Source organism: Tasmannia lanceolata, unplaced genomic scaffold (genome assembly GCF_043159265.1).
Source record: "Tasmannia lanceolata isolate RefF3 unplaced genomic scaffold, GAP_Taslan_0.1 ptg000112l, whole genome shotgun sequence".
Classification (NCBI taxonomy): domain Eukaryota; kingdom Viridiplantae; phylum Streptophyta; class Magnoliopsida; order Canellales; family Winteraceae; genus Tasmannia; species Tasmannia lanceolata.
This window is the reverse complement of record NW_027518789.1, coordinates 746,249-762,334: the sequence shown is the minus strand read 5'-3', so window position 1 is coordinate 762,334 and position 16,086 is coordinate 746,249. Positions and strand designations below refer to the sequence as shown.

The following is a 16,086-nucleotide window of genomic DNA, read 5'->3' as shown; positions in this document are numbered from 1 at the left end:
AATGAAAGACTTTTCGCCCAAGCAATAGAAAGAGCAATTACTTTTATATATAACCAATATGGAGATTTGGCCACCCCATATTTTTATATATAGCCTTATATATTTGTGTAATTTTCTTACTTAATATCATATTCCAAGCCAAAATTTTTAAGGCCATTTTGTTGTTTTCAATCTCAGTGGGTTTGTGACACTCTCATATGTATTGTATTGATTTCATGTTTCAGTCAGTTTCTTCACTTGTATAATTGTACATGATGTATAGTGGAGTGCTTGAGTGGTTGAGGACCCCTTGTAACTAACTAGTGCATGAGCATGTGACAAGTGGCATGCCACATAATCACATAAGCCTAGGGCAGCTGTAACATGCCACTTTTTTGCCACATCGCTCTCAGATACAGCTGCATGACAGCTAGCATAATGTTCTAGACCCTTCTCATGTGTCTATAAATAGACATGAGGGGTTCACTTGTTACCAATTTTGAAATTTAATGAAGTTTGTTCTTCTCTAAGCGAAAGAGAGTTCTATGAGGAGAAAGGCAAGAGTTTCTCTGGTATTTCCTCCATGGATGGCAGCTTGAGAGAGGATATTCTGAAGATCTTTGAGTAAGATCTCAATCCCTTCCTTGTTCTTCACAAAAATACAAAAATTTTCTGAAGATTTTGCCCTTTAAACCAGGATACCTAGGGTCTAGTTGATAAGATAGTGATTTAAATCAAATATATAACAAGTACCTCAGTTGTTGAATCGAAGAAAACACTCTGCGTGATCTACTCCTCGAATGGCCACAAACGATCCGATCGTTGTAGCACCGCAAGTCGAACCGATGGATTCCTTGTCTTGCACAAGGGGTAAAAGAACAACTTTTGCTCCTCTATGTGGGCTGTTTAGAACAACACTAATGGGGAGAATTAAATTTCGTTGGATCTTTCTTTTAGCTCCTCACAATTTCTGTTAAGAGTAGTGAGAGAGAGAGAGAGAGAGAGAGAGAAAGAGAAGGCCACACCCACTTTTTCGTGTCACTGTGTGTTCTATATGTATTTATTCTTTTTCTGAACAGCAGCATGCATATGTTTTATACGTAAAAACTGGAACGTTTTTCAATCTTGATGTATGTGGCATGTTACCATAACATGCCATCTAAAGTTAGCAATAAGGATATGCACATGCCTTTTCAAGTCAACATAATAAAGCTACTTTGCTTGTTTGCTCTTCTCAATGCATGCAAGAAAAAAACAAACGAATAGCAATTGATTTTTTCAATTTGGCAAGTGCTGTTGCTTTTGTTTCAAAAAGGTAATAATGTGTTGTCTCTCTCTCTCTCTTTCTAACTATACATATATATATATATATATATATATATATATATATATATATATATATATATATATATATATATATATGAGGAAAGTGAAGCTACACCGCCAGTGTAGCTAACTTAGCTACACCGCCGGCTTAAAATACAATGGGCCCACATTGTTTTGGTGATCCAAATAATTCATTTGATTGGCCCTCACATAGATAGGGTGTCCACCAAAAATCAGCTCCATAGGATCATCCCAACCCTACGATTTGTGGAGGCAAAAATGAACGTGTAAAAACCTTCACAAATTTGTCCATTTTTGCCTCCACAGTTTGAATGGTTGGGATGATCCTATGGAGCTGATTTTTGGTGGACACCCTATCTATGTGAGGGCCAATCAAATGAATGGTTTGGATCACCAAAACAATGTGGGCTCATTGTATTTTAAGCCGGCGGTGTAGCTAAGTTAGCTACACCGGCGGTGTAGCTTCACTTTCCTCTATATATATATATATATATATATATATATATATATATATATATATATACGTGTAGCTACACATACGTGTAGCTAACTTAGCTACACCAACGGCTTAAAATACAGTGGGCCCCACATTGTTTGGGTGATGCAAACCATTCATTTGATGGGCCCTCACATAGATAGGGTGTGCCCAAAAAATCAGCTCCATAGGATCATTCCAACCCTACGATTTGTGGAGGTAAAATTGGACGTGTAAAAACCTTCACAAATCTATCAATTTTTGCCTTCACAGTTTGAACGGTTGGGATGATCCTATGGAGCTGATTTTTTGGGCACACCCTATCAATGTGAGGGCCTATCAAATGAATGGTTTGGATCACCCAAATAATGTGGGCCCACTGTATTTTAAGCCGTCGGTGTAGCTAAGTTAGCTACATGTATGTGTAGCTTCACTTAACTCATATATATATATATATATATATATATGAGAGAACATTTCCTACACACTTGTGTAGGTAAGTTACCTACACACTAGCTTAAAATACAGTGGGGGCCCACATTGTTTGGGTGATCCAAACAATTCATTTGAATGGTCCTCACATAGATAGGGTGTCCACAAAAAATTAGATCCATAAGATCATCCCAACCCTACGATTTGTGGAGGTAAAATGGACGTGTATAAACCTTCACAAATTAGTCCATTTTTTGCCTCCATAGTTTGAATGGTTAGGATGATCCTATGGATCTGATTTTTTGTGGACACCCTATCTATGTGAGGATCATTCAAATGAATTGTTTGGATCACCCAAACAATGTGGACCCCCACTGTATTTTAAGCTAGTGTGTAGGTAACTTACCTACACAAGTGTGTAGGAAATGTTCTCTCATATTATTTCTCTCTCTCTCTATATATATATATATATGTCTCATCTCTCTCTTTCCAATTATGCACAGCCTTGTATTATTTTAGAAAACAATAGGAAGTTTACATTACGAAAATACATGGGCGTTTTTACAAGAATGGGTCCCACCCCAAATTCGTCCTATATGGATTATATTATAATTCTATTGAAAAAATATTCAATCCATTTAATTAAAATAGGACAAAAATTTCCTACCCAATAGTAACAAAGCTCCAACCAAATTATTCTTTAATCCCCAAAATGCCCTTGGTCAACATTTAACCAACTTTGCATTCCACTTTCGTCCTTTAGTGCGTATACACCATTCGGACTATATACATCTTTCATTAGCATCAAATGCCGCGAAATTAGCTCGTGCGTGCAATCCAATAAATGCGGGACCCGTATCCAATAGATACAAATGGGTCATTCGAGTTGTGAGTGGGATCGTTGCAGGGGTTCAACGATAGATCCTGCAGAACCGAATAAGCGGGCCCCACTGCGATCTTGCTCCGTAGTCAACACTACGATTGCATTGAGTCAGTGGCCTCCATCGAGACGTAACTCTGAAGATTAACCGTTAAACCATCTTACCCCAAAAAACATCAATTATGTGCAAGTCCCTTCTCCAATCCTCATCTACTGAGTTGGGTCCTACGGAGGGTGGACTGTGTTTACCCCCTGGGCCCACTCTTGGTATACCTTTTAGTCATGCAGTTTTGACCCGTAAATGCATTTGCAAAACATTTGATAAACCTTTTATCAAATCCACCTGGCCAAGTAATATCATAGGTCTACTGCTCTGACCAAAACTGTAGATGTTTTCCAATAATTTGGGCGGAGAATCCCGTGTCGGGTATCCTTATTAATCTCGAAGGTTTGTCAAACATTCCAGTACTACCCTTAAGTAATCCCTAGTGGAACCACTGTTAGATAGACCAAGAAAGAAAAACGTGCCCACAGACTAATATGATCCCTCAAGTCAAAGAACATGTAAAGGGTCCTGTCCGGTAGAATAGCCTTACCATCTCATGTCCACAGCCTAATCTAATGTGATCCTGTTCAGTGCACGATTCCATCGTCGCACCCACTCTTCCAGTTTAGGGTCAACTACCTGAGTGACTGAGATAAGCCACTCCATGACACGTGCATCTACGCTAGATTGGTGTTAGTTGTATACAGGAGAAGATGTCCAGTCTTGTCCCCAACTATGAACCTTTAAGGTATGCAAAGAACCGGAATTCCATATCTCCTTGCTTGCTGAGATCTGTGAATCTCTAAGCACAGCATTCCTACTTTGCTACCTAAGGACAAATATGTGTCAATATCATAAGCACATCTCACATATTCAAATAATAATACCCAATATTGTCATGAAATAATAACTTTATTGATATTCAATCAATTTACACTGGTTTTTAGGGCACTAACTCTAACATCACTCGCATAGTCCCTGCACAATCCACAATTAACTCTTGTTTAGATCTAAATATAGCCTTAGATCTATGCTCATTACCACCTCCTTTTTAGATCTATACTCTATTAAAGATTTCCATTTGATTTCCTAGCTAGAACACACCTGTTCTACCTAGGATTTAAGATTGTAAATCAAGAACTAGAAGTCTGGTTCACTATTTCTGCACAATTCTTTAGCCATTTTTGCTCAAATCTCTTGAAAAATATCTCCTTACAATTCTATTCAGCTAGTTCTTGAGTGCCTCAACCGAATTTTTATGAGTTCTAGCTGCAAATTTAGTAACTAGTCATTATTTCTCTGAAATCTGCACTTATTGTCATAAGCAAGAAAGTAGATCATATGACTTTAATCTTTTGCCAATCTCATCCAAATTTCAGCCAAATTCACACCTCTTATTTCTATCTTCATAGATATACTAGATCTACAGAAAACTTGTGGAGTTCTGTTCATAATTCACAGATCCAAGACCTCAAAATCTCAGGTTCATGTCACTAAAACCTGCAGATTTTTCTCTTTGCTCTCGGTTAGAGCTAGAGTATGCAAATTTGACTAGCTTCTTCACTCCATCTGTTCTCTCCTAATTCCTGAATGAATCTTAGATCTTTTCTTAAGATTTGCTTTCATTTCCTCTCGTAATTGAGTGAAGAATATCAGCATAAAGTTTGTGAGATCTCAGGTTCTTCATACAAAACACCTGCTGAAAGTTTAAGCTCTTGGTTGGAAATAGATCTGCTAGATCTGATTGAATTCTCTCAAATTCTCATTGGTCTTCATGGTCTTTCTTGTTAATAGGATCTATTTCTATAGGTCTTCCACGAATTTAGCTAGTTCTTGACGGTAAAGTAGTCATAATTGAGACTTGAATATGTATGTTAACCAGTCTCCTTTACATTTTCCTTCCATTGTTCCACCGCTCTAGATCACCACCGAATTGGTTTTTCCTGTTACACTCATTTTTTAATGCTCATGCTACGGTTAACTGATCTTCTTCTGATAATTCATACGACCCTAGTGTCATGGGGAAACAGTTGAGGGCCACCCAATCTACAAAGAGCGCTCAGCGTCACGGGGAGCAATTGGTATTTCGGGCAATCAATGTCTCGATAATTCTTCAAGGGTAGTCGCTAAGAGCACCTTTGGTGGACACTCCTATTTGAGCGGGTTGGTTGGCCAAACTCTTTAGGGGGAGTTTGCTCCGTAACATGATGACTCCTCCCTTGATAGGCCCAACAGGTGTGGGCCGGGACCTTGGTGGTTTGCTTGTGGGTTGTACAAGGACTTGCTTGTGCTTGCGAGGCACACATCAGGAAATCATACTGCAGCTCATATGCATGTCCTAAGGGAGCTTTGGGTGCGGACTGTGAGTTTTCCAAAGCGATGCTCCAGTTTCTTTGGTCGAGGACGGGGGCCAAAGACAATACATGTTGGGTTGGGTTCCCACATGCATTGTGCGTACGGACTGGTGTAGGGGGCTCGCTATATTACTTTGCCTTCCGCACCGCGGTACTGTGGGACACGATCCCGCGAGAGGGGCGTGGGGCGCGAGCCGCGCGCGCGCTCTCTCTTGGTCTCTCGTTCCCACGCGATTGGCGTGTGCATTTTATTTGTTGATTTGAATTCGTCTTTCCTGTGAACTTGGGATCACTAAGGCAATCCGAATTCCACACGAAAGAGATTGACAGAGTCGCCACCTAGATGTGGGATCTAGGACCCATAATTAACCAGAAATCTAGACTCGCTACCTGGTTACGAGAATGGAAGGTATGGGGAGTTATCCACCACATGCACCATTCTTGCCCGATAATCGGTCTTCGATTCCAAAAGCTAACTCTTTTAAATTTATTTTAAATGGCTCATTCAACTCTATGTTATTGTGCGAACTAAGTGACATGCATCCTATGATCTAATTTCAATGTGAATCCTAAATGTGTATCTTGATTTCTTAATTTGTCTGGATTCAATCTAGGTGAAAGTTCTCCTAAAATTCTAATTTCATGAAAAATCCTAAGTGATTTGATTAAGCATTTACAAGAAAATTAATATACAAAACACCACAATTTGTTGTGGTGCCGACTCGCGGGTGGTATGCCGTCAGACATCCAAGCTGCCTACGTACCCAAGCCTCACTGGGATCAGAGTCGACGTAGTTCGGTGCACCTAAGCTAAGCTACTTATGCCTAACTCAACTAGGACACCGACTTAAACGGATTTGACTGTTTCAACAGTTTTAAAAGTAGTTATTTAATTCAAGTTGAGGATTTTATTATCTTAGGATTTCATCTAAGATGCTGTATGATTCTTATCTAAATGCAAGTTGTTCCTTAGACTAATGCAGGTTTGCCTACATCCTAGTTTACTAGGCTTGTCTTAAGGAAAGATTGGGTGACTAGTGTAACTAGACCTATGGTACGGTTGCTATTCATAGCAAGCGTCCGTGATGAGGCTGGACTCCTAACTCTAGGACTCCCTAAAACCTAGGACACGGCACGACACCAGTGTTCCTAAATTGGGCTCTAATGGTTCTTAGATTGGAAACCATAATCCAATGGTTCCGAAAGACACAAGATAAATCGATTTAAGTTCTCGAGGTTAATGAGTTTCAGATTTCGAAGATTTTTAGTTTCTAGACATTTAAGGATTACCAATGGTTCTAGGGTTCACCAATTTCGGCCTTGAATGGCATCCAAAGGAGGGAATCGTGCGCTCTTTCCTTGTGCAATTTAATACTTAGGTTATAGCATCTTATTGCCTGGCAGAATCTCAGGATTTCCGTGGACAATAACCTCGGAGCCAATAACATGCTATAACTTAAATATTCAAATTGTCAAAGATCAAGTTGCAATTGGGATACGATTATGGATGCACTGGCCATTTTTCCAGGAAAATCTAAAGATCTTAAAATTTCTGTTTCAATGGATTAAGGAGTGAACATGTGACAGAATTTTAAAGTTCTTTAGGAATTTTTATATGATTTTCAATTAATTTCGAATTTTCCATGGATTTTATCAATTTTAAGCATATGAGCGGTTTTACAAGTGAAATTGTTGCAAATAAATTCGAAATGATTTGAAATTTCTACAGCAGCAAGATGAAAATGTATGTAGCTTACAGGATGAGTTTTGCATATTTTTACATTAAATTCACATTTAATCTTGATTAAACCATTAAATGTCCAGATTGCACAATTAACACATAAACTAGTAGAAATATAACTCTAAATTCTATGAAATTTCTACAGAAATACTATATGAATCAAAATAGCATGCAGTGAGATTTTCATGAATTTTAGAAATTATTTACTACCAATTTAGGATTTTACAATTTCCAGACCAGATTATAAATTAACACTACATCCCATATTAAAACAGATCCAAATAACACGAAAATTTTACAGTAACAAGTAATATGGAAGATAAGACTACTGTAAAAAGTTTATGAATTTTAATGATGATCTGATGTTAGTAAAAATTCTCCTAAAATCTGATAAGTTTCAAAGAAAATATTAAATAATATACCAAATAAACTCCAAAAATCTTTATAAATTCATGGTAAAATGAATCAGTAACATGTTATTTTCCCACGAAATTTCATTAATTTTAGAATCTGTTTGGTATATAATTTAATTTTTCTTCGTCAAAAGATGTTTTTTTGAAGAGTTTTCCATTTTTAAAACACAATTTGTGGAAAAAATCAGAAAAATTCGGAAAAATACAGAAATATTTTGAGAACAATGCACCTACCTGTGGTGAAGATCTCCGCCCAATCCAAAAAAATATAAAAAATCCTGCCGCCGCCGATCCGCTCTGCCGTCTTTCGCTTTCTCCGGAGTGTTTAGAGGGAGTGATTGAGGGAGTGAAGAGATAATGGAAGAAGAATATTAGGGAGAGGGATGGAAGAATATATTGAGGAAAGGGATTGGAGGGAGTGATTAGAAGAGATAATGGAAGAGAAAGAGATAATGGAAGATAAATTTCTCTTTTTTTTTTTATGGATGGGAAGGAAGATATATATAGGGAGAGAAAGAGAGAGAGAGAGATATGTTGGTGGAGAGCTCATCATGTTGTCCCTCTTAGTGGAGAATCCATCATTATTGTTCTTAGTGGAGGGCCCATCATGTTTCTTAGTGGAGAATCCATCATTATTGTTCTTAGTGGAGGGACCATCATGTTTCTTAGTGGAGAATCCATCATTATTGTTCTTAGTGGAGGGCCCATCATGTTGTCTTAGTGGAGAGCTACCATCATTGCTCTTCACAAGAGGCCCCATTGAGGCCCCACAACGCGGGCCCCACAACGTGGGCCCCACAACGTGGGCCCACAACGTGGGCCCCACAACGTGGGCCCCACAATGTGGGCCCCCGGTTGATTCAATTTTAAACAAATGTTCAATGCGGGCCCACCAAACGGGTACAAATTCTCCCTTGCTCGGATTCTCACGAATAACCCTTCTCCGCACTTTAGCGGAAAAAATCAGAACAATGCAGAAATGACCAGAAAGATTTGAGAAAGCGTAAGAGACGAACACCGGAATAGAAAACATTGAAAAATTGACAGCGAAACCCTAATTTCTTTTTTAATCAAAGCAGAGCAAAATGGGGTGTCTACAGATGCCCCTCTTTGGTAGAGATGACGTAGTCATCGAATACCAAAGTCAAAATGACAGAACCATTTTGCGTAGCTTTAATCGACAAAAGACTCTACGGAACCTAGACGCAAGCACTTACTACCTAATGTAAAACCCAAAACGAAGTCCTAGAATTGGAATGTAGTAAAAAAATCCCGCTGCGGTGCCGCTCGACATCACATTTATATGATGTTCAAAGAGAAAAGACCATTTTTGAATGGACTCAGAATGAAATACCATATTTTTACGGCTTCCAAGGAAATGAGACATCACATTTGTATGATGCTCAAAGAGAGTAAGAGACCATAGTTGTATGGACCTGAAGAGAATGGAATACCGTATTTTTACGGAGTTCCAAAGAAATGAGGTATCATATTTGTATGATGCTCAAAGAGAATAAGAGAACGTAGTTGTATGGACTCGAAGAGAATGGAACACCGTATTTTTTACGGAGTTCCAAGGAAATGAGGTATCATATTTGTATGATGCTCAAAGAGAATAAGAGAACATTTTTGAATGGACTCAGAAGAGAATGGAATACCGTATTTTTACGGAGTTCCAAAGAAATGAGGTATCATATTTGTATGATGCTCAAAGAGAATAAGAGAACATTTTTGAATGGACTCAGAAGAGAATGGAATACCGTATTTTTTACGGAGTTCCAAGGAAATGAGGTATCATATTTGTATGATGCTCAAAGAGAATAAGAGAACATTTTTGAATGGACTCAGAAGAGAATGGAATACCGTATTTTTTACGGAGTTCCAAGGAAATGAGGTATCATATTTGTATGATGCTCAAAGAGAATAAGAGAACATTTTTGAATGGACTCAGAAGAGAATGGAATACCGTATTTTTACGGAGTTCCAAGGAAATGAGGTATCATATTTGTATGATGCTCAAAGGGAATAAGAGAACATTTTTTAATGGACTCAGAATGAAATACCGTATTTTTACGGCTTCAATCTTCGGTTGAGATTAATGAATTTGGAGGTTTTTTTATGAATTTGAATTTGACGTAGAATTGGATTTGATGAATTTGGGGAATTTGAATTTGACGTAGGATTGGAGTTGATGAATTTTGGGATTTTGAATTTTGACGTAGAATTGGACTTGATGAATTTTGGGAATTTGAATTTAACGTAGAATTGGATTTGATGAATTACGGAATTCCAAGGAAATGAGGTATCATATTTGTATGATGCTCAAAGAGAATAAGAGAACATTTTTGAATGGACTCAGAAGAAAATGGAATACCGTATTTTTACGGAGTTCCAAGGAAATGAGATATCATATTTGTATGATGTTCAAAGAAAGAAGACCACTTTCAAATGGACTCAGAGAGTATATGATAACAGAGATTATCAGGAAAGGGGGAACTGGAATCTCCAATTAACAATTTTGGAAGCAAATGATTCAATACCACCATGCAGCAAAAGTCTTTCAAGGCTTGAATATGAGATGCCACTTTATTAGCAACCTGCCCCAGTTTAAGGCCTTCTAACCTTCTTCTATTCATTGACCAGAGATCATTCTTGCAACGATTTTTCACCATTCGTGACAGTCGCACCTTTTCCAAGTTTCTCGGAATCCGTTAATGAACCTGCCTTCAGAGTGATTGCACCCTACAACAATTCTTTAAAATAGCATTTGTAAATTTTTCTAAAAATAGAACCACAGACATTGGTAATAAAAAGACAAAATAAGAAAGATTACTCAAGTGATCTCGTGATGCTTCTGACTTATCAGTATTTTCTTTTGGGTTAGGTTAGCCTCTTTTAAAGAATGTTTCTCCACTGATAAACATCTTCACTTATTTTTTAAGACAGTGATACTTCATATATCCTTCTATCAACTTTCGGATTGTTTTGAAATTAATGCCCTTAGTTTCGGGAATCATTGTTATTTTTGCCTGACCTACTGAGAGTTCAGAGGTCGATGTAATTCTTCTGGCGTGAACCCCATCTTACCACGACCAAGTATTCCTTTTTAGATTTTCAACTTGGCGGACCGTTCAACCTTAACTTTTGCCTGAATCGCCTTTTAGGTTTTCAACTCAGCAGGCTACCCCCTTAACTTTTGCCTAAGCTGCCTTTTCAGGTTTTCAACTTAGCAGAGGAATGATCCTGAATTTTGCCTAGATCGCCTTTTCAGGTTTTCAATCTAGCGGATTTTCAAGCTCCATTTTTTTTTTTTTTTTTTTTTTTTTTTTTTTTTTTTTTTGAACACCAAAAGGACTTTACAGGTGAGGTAGAGCTTTTCAAAGAATGGCTTAAGGTTTTGCAAGAGTTTCGACCGAACCTGTGAACAGGTTGCCTACGTATCCCAGTGTAGGAATCAGGTCATGCGTAGTTCAGGGGAATGCCCCTAGTACATTGGGTTTTGAAGGAAAATTTTATGTAGGCTCGAAAGGGTTTGCAAAAGGTTATATATTTTTTGATTTTGGGTTATGAATTTGGGTTTTATTCGGCCAAAAGACGGCCTTCTGGTGTTCAAGCATAGAACCTCTTGAGTTGATCAAGATTTGTTGGTTCCGGCAATATTTCTCCATTTAAATTACGGAGCTTGACGGCTTTTCCGGGTAAGATTTGGTCCACGATGTATGGCCCTGACCAATTAGGCTTGAATTTGCCTCTTGGGTCAAGCACTGGTGCTCGATTTTCTTTTAGAACAAGATTGCCTTCTTCGAGATCTCTGATTTTAACCTTTTTATTAAAAGCCCGGGCTATTCTGCGCTGATAACCCTGCACATGGTAAAGTGCTTTTAACCTCTTTTCATCTAGCATGTTCAGCTCTTTATATCTGGCGTCTGCCCATTCATTTTCTGGCAACTTGACTTCAGTCAATACTCGGAGCGAAGGTACACGGATCTCCACAGGTAGCACTGCTTCCATACCATAAACAAGAGAGTAAGGGGTTGCCCCAGTTGAAGCTCTAATTGATGTTCTGTAAGCCCACAATGCGTACGGCAACTTATTCGACCAATCCTTATAAGTTTCTGACATCTTGCTAATGATAGTCTTGACATTTTTGTTTGCAGCTTCCACCGCTCCATTTGTCTGCGGCCGATAAGGTGAAGATTTATGATGCTTAATCTTGAACTCTTCGCAAAGAGTGATAACTTCTTTCTTGAAATGAGATCCGTTATCTGAGATAAGTTCATGGGGAATTCCATATCTGCATATGATGTTGGTTCGTATGAATTTAGCAACTGATGCGGATGTAAGCTTTGCATAAGAAGCGGCCTCAACCCACTTAGTGAAGTAGTCAATTGCAACGAGTATGTACTCGTGACCACTAGATGACTTAGGGGAAATTTTGCCAATAATGTCAATTCCCCAAACCGAAAACGGCCAAGGAGAAGTAAGAGAATGCAATTCGGTAGGTGGTACATGGATGAGATTCGCATGTATCTGACATTTATAGCATTTCTTCACAAATGTGTGACAATCTGCTTCCAATGTTGGCCAATAGTACCCCAGACGTAGGATCTTCTTTGACAACATCTTCCCATTCATATGAGGTCCACACACCCCTTCATGAACATCTGTGAGAATTTCTTCTGCCTGATCTTCAGTGACACATAAGAGTTGAATTCCGTCGAAGGACCGTCGATACAGCTCTCCTCCACAAATGACAAAGTTAGCCGCCAATCTCTGCAAAGTCCTTATCTCCTTATTCGACGCCTCATTGGGATGCCCCTGGCCCGAGATGTAGTTCTTTATGTCCGTATACCATGGTTTACCATCGGGACATCTTGCAGCTATCTCTATAGCATCAACATATGCAGGAGCCCATTGCTCTTGAACCGTGATGGGCCTCATTTTCATATTGTGAGGTATGTCAATCATAGAAGCTAACGTCGCTAAGGCATCGGCGAATCTATTCTTCAACCTTGGCAAATAACTGAAAGTGATGTGCTGGAATTGCTTAGCGAGAACATCCAAGTATTCATGATATGGCAGCAACTTTTCTTCTTTGGTTCTCCATTCTCCTTGGGTTTGGCAAATGATTAACATTGAATCTCCATATACGTCAAGATTCTCTATGCCTAAGGCCAATGCAGCCTCAAGCCCAACAATGCATGCTTCATACTCTGCCATATTGTTGGTGCAATTGAATTGTAACTTAACGGCAAGGGGAACATGCTCATTTCGAGGTGACACAAGCAATGCCCCTACTCCCTGTCCTGTTTGGTTTGCTGCTCCATCAAAATAGAGGGTCCAACCAGTTTCTGGATATTCATCTTCTACCATCATGATCTCTTCATCTGGGAACATCGTCTTGAAAGGCTGATTTTCTTCTTGGGGTGCTTCTGCCAATTGTTCAGCAATGGCTCGGCCCTTTACTGATTTTTGGGTTACATGGGTGATGTCAAATTCAGACAACAATAACAACCATCTGGCAGTCCTACCTGTCAGGGCTGGTTTTTCAAAGAGATATTTCAGAGGATCCATCCTTGATAGGAGCAAGACCTTATGTGATAAAAGGTAATGCCTAAGTCGCTGAGTAGCCCAAACCAAAGCTAAGCAGGTTTTTTCTAGGACAGTATACTTCTGTTCGTACTCCAACATCTTCTTACTAAGATAGTATACAGCCTTTTCATGCTTGGTTTCTGGATCTTGCTGTGCTAACATACAGCCCATTGTGGTTTCTGTTACTGACAAGTAAAGTAGCAATGGATGCCCCGGTATTACTGGTGCTACTATCGGTGGTTCAGACAAACTTTGCTTTATTTTCTCGAAGGCCTGTTGACATTCCTCCGTCCACTCTTTGGAAGAGTTTTTCTTTAATAGCTTGAAGATAGGTTCACAAGTTGAAGTCAGATGAGCGATGAATCGTCTTAGGAACTGTATCCTTCCTAGGAATCCCCGTATTTCCTTCTCGGTTCTAGGCGGCGGCATCTCCTGGATAGCCTTAATTTTCTGAGGATCCACCTCTATACCCCTTTGACTCACCATGAATCCTAACAACTTACCAGAGGTAACCCCGAATACACACTTGCTAGGATTCAGGCGAAGCTGGTATTTGAGTATTCTTTCAAAGAACTTCTTGAGGTTCGGGATGTGATCCCTCCTTTCCCTAGCTTTTACAATCATATCATCGACATAAACTTCGACTTCTCTATGTATCATGTCATGGAGTAAGGCTGTAGCTGCTCTTTGATACGTCGCACCAGCATTCTTAAGACCAAATGGCATTACCCGATAGCAATATGTCCCCCATTGTGTAATGAACGAGGTCTTAGCCATGTCCTCGGGTGCCATCTTAATTTGATTGTAGCCCGAGAAACCATCCATGAAAGATAGTAATTCATGCCCGGCCGTATTGTCCACCAAGATATCGATATGTGGTAGAGGGAAATCATCTTTTGGACTTGCCTTGTTCAAATCCCTAAAATCTACACACATTCTCACCTTTCCATCTTTCTTTGGTACAGGTACTATATTTGCGAGCCATTCTGGATATTCCACCACTTGCAGAAATCCAGCATTCAACTGCTTAGTAACCTCTTCTTCTACTTTCAGGACCCACTCAGGCTTCATTCTCCTTAGCTTCTGCTTTTTAGGTTTAATCCCAGGCAACAAAGGTAGCTTGTGTTGAACAATGTCTTCGCTCAACCCGGGCATATCTTTGTAGGACCAGGCAAAAACTTCTTTATATTCCTTAAGTAGGTTTATTAATTCATCGCGCTCTTCAGATGATAGAGTATTTCCAATTCGTATTTCCTGTATTAAATCTTCTGTTCCGATGTTTATAATTTCGATTTCATCTTTAAGAGGCTGGGCTCGGCGCTCCTCCTCTTGTTTGAGCATATGCTGTAATTCAAAGGGAGTTTCGTCGATCCCCTCTTCCTCGTCTGAGGAGGGAGTGTTATCATTATTATTAAAGTCAGAAGCAAACACAGAGACATACTGAGAATCAGATTTCATTGAATTGAAAGAAGTTACATCATTATCATTGGACTCATCCTGAACAGGCTCAGGATTCACATAGTAAATAAACTCAGAAAATGACTCGCCTGGACTAGGCACTGACACCGATTCACTCGACTTGACTAGACTTGACTTAGCAATATAATAAGGTGGAAAAACATCAGAACTCCAGTTTGAAAGATTTTCTGTTGCAGGTGCAATCTGACTCTGAGGCTCAGTAAAGGTATCATTACTCTGAATAACTGCCACCAGCACATCTTCACAGTCAGTCTCTTCTTGCTTTTTAGAATGATCTAAAACGGGCAACTCCTGACAAACAACATCAGGCACATCTTCTTCGAACAAAGACCCCAACATATCTGGCTCAAGGCAGACTATCCAATCCTCAACAGTTTTTTCAACACAATATACCGGCGGTTCTGTTTCTGGGAGAGCAAGGCCACTGAATATTTCAAAACCTGGTATCATGATCCCTGTTACTGAGTCATACCATGGTTCAGAAAACCCATAGTATGGAGAAGTCTCACCTTCTTTGATAAAGTGACCATTCATTGATAAGGAATATGGAGTCATCGGGAGTATCCTTCCAGTGCGGCGGATTTCTTCCTTCAATTTCAACAATTCTTTCATGGATTCCTCCTCCTCCTCAGTAGGTATATACCCAAGACCGAAAGCTCCAGAGTTTGCTTTGATTGGGCGCCAGTGAGACGCTTTGCTTGGATCACGGCCTAAATTCATACCCGGAAAGTAGTTCATTTTTCTCATCATCTTGGCAACCACAGGACTGATGGCAAAAGGCAAATACAACTCCTCCCGAGAGGCATCTTCATAGGAAATAGCAGTAACATCGAATGCGAAACCATTCAAGTTGTAATCATCTGCTTTTGTAACTGGAAGAATCCGAGTTTCTCCTGTTATCTGCCCTATTTCTGGCTCTTCGTCGCCTCTGACAGTGATCAATTTTCCTTCTTTAATGAACTTCAGTTTTTGATGAAGGGTTGAGGCAACAACACCTTCCTTATGCAACCAGGGTCGTCCCAGAAGTATATTGAACGAGGCCTTGATATCAATAACTTGAAATTCCACCTCAAATTCTTGACCGCCTATAACGATCCTGGTGGTAAGGACTCCGACCACATTTCTGCGGGTATTGTCATATGCGAGGATACCAAGGGTTGATTCGGCAAAATCAGTGGGACCGAAACCCAAGGTAATGGCAGTTCTTAATGGACATACATTCAACGCGGATCCATTATCTACCAGCACAGACGGTACTTTCTTGCCTTCGCAAACAACAGTGACATGAAGAGCTCTAGCATGATTCCGACCTTGAGGAGGCAGCTCCTGGTCTGAGAAACTAATGGCC

General features: G+C 39.5%; 1 protein-coding gene across 2 annotated transcripts in view; it reads left to right on the top strand.

Annotated features, from left to right (window-relative positions):
- Positions 1–489: 489 nt before the first annotated feature.
- The window catches only part of LOC143865832 (peptidyl-prolyl cis-trans isomerase FKBP53-like), a 31,549-nt gene continuing 15,952 nt past the window's right edge, over positions 490–16,086 (top strand). For both annotated transcript variants that reach the window (XM_077375934.1, XM_077375933.1), the window contains exon 1: positions 490–603. The gene's annotated coding sequence lies outside the window, so the exon portion shown is untranslated. The remainder of the gene's footprint in view (positions 604–16,086) is intronic.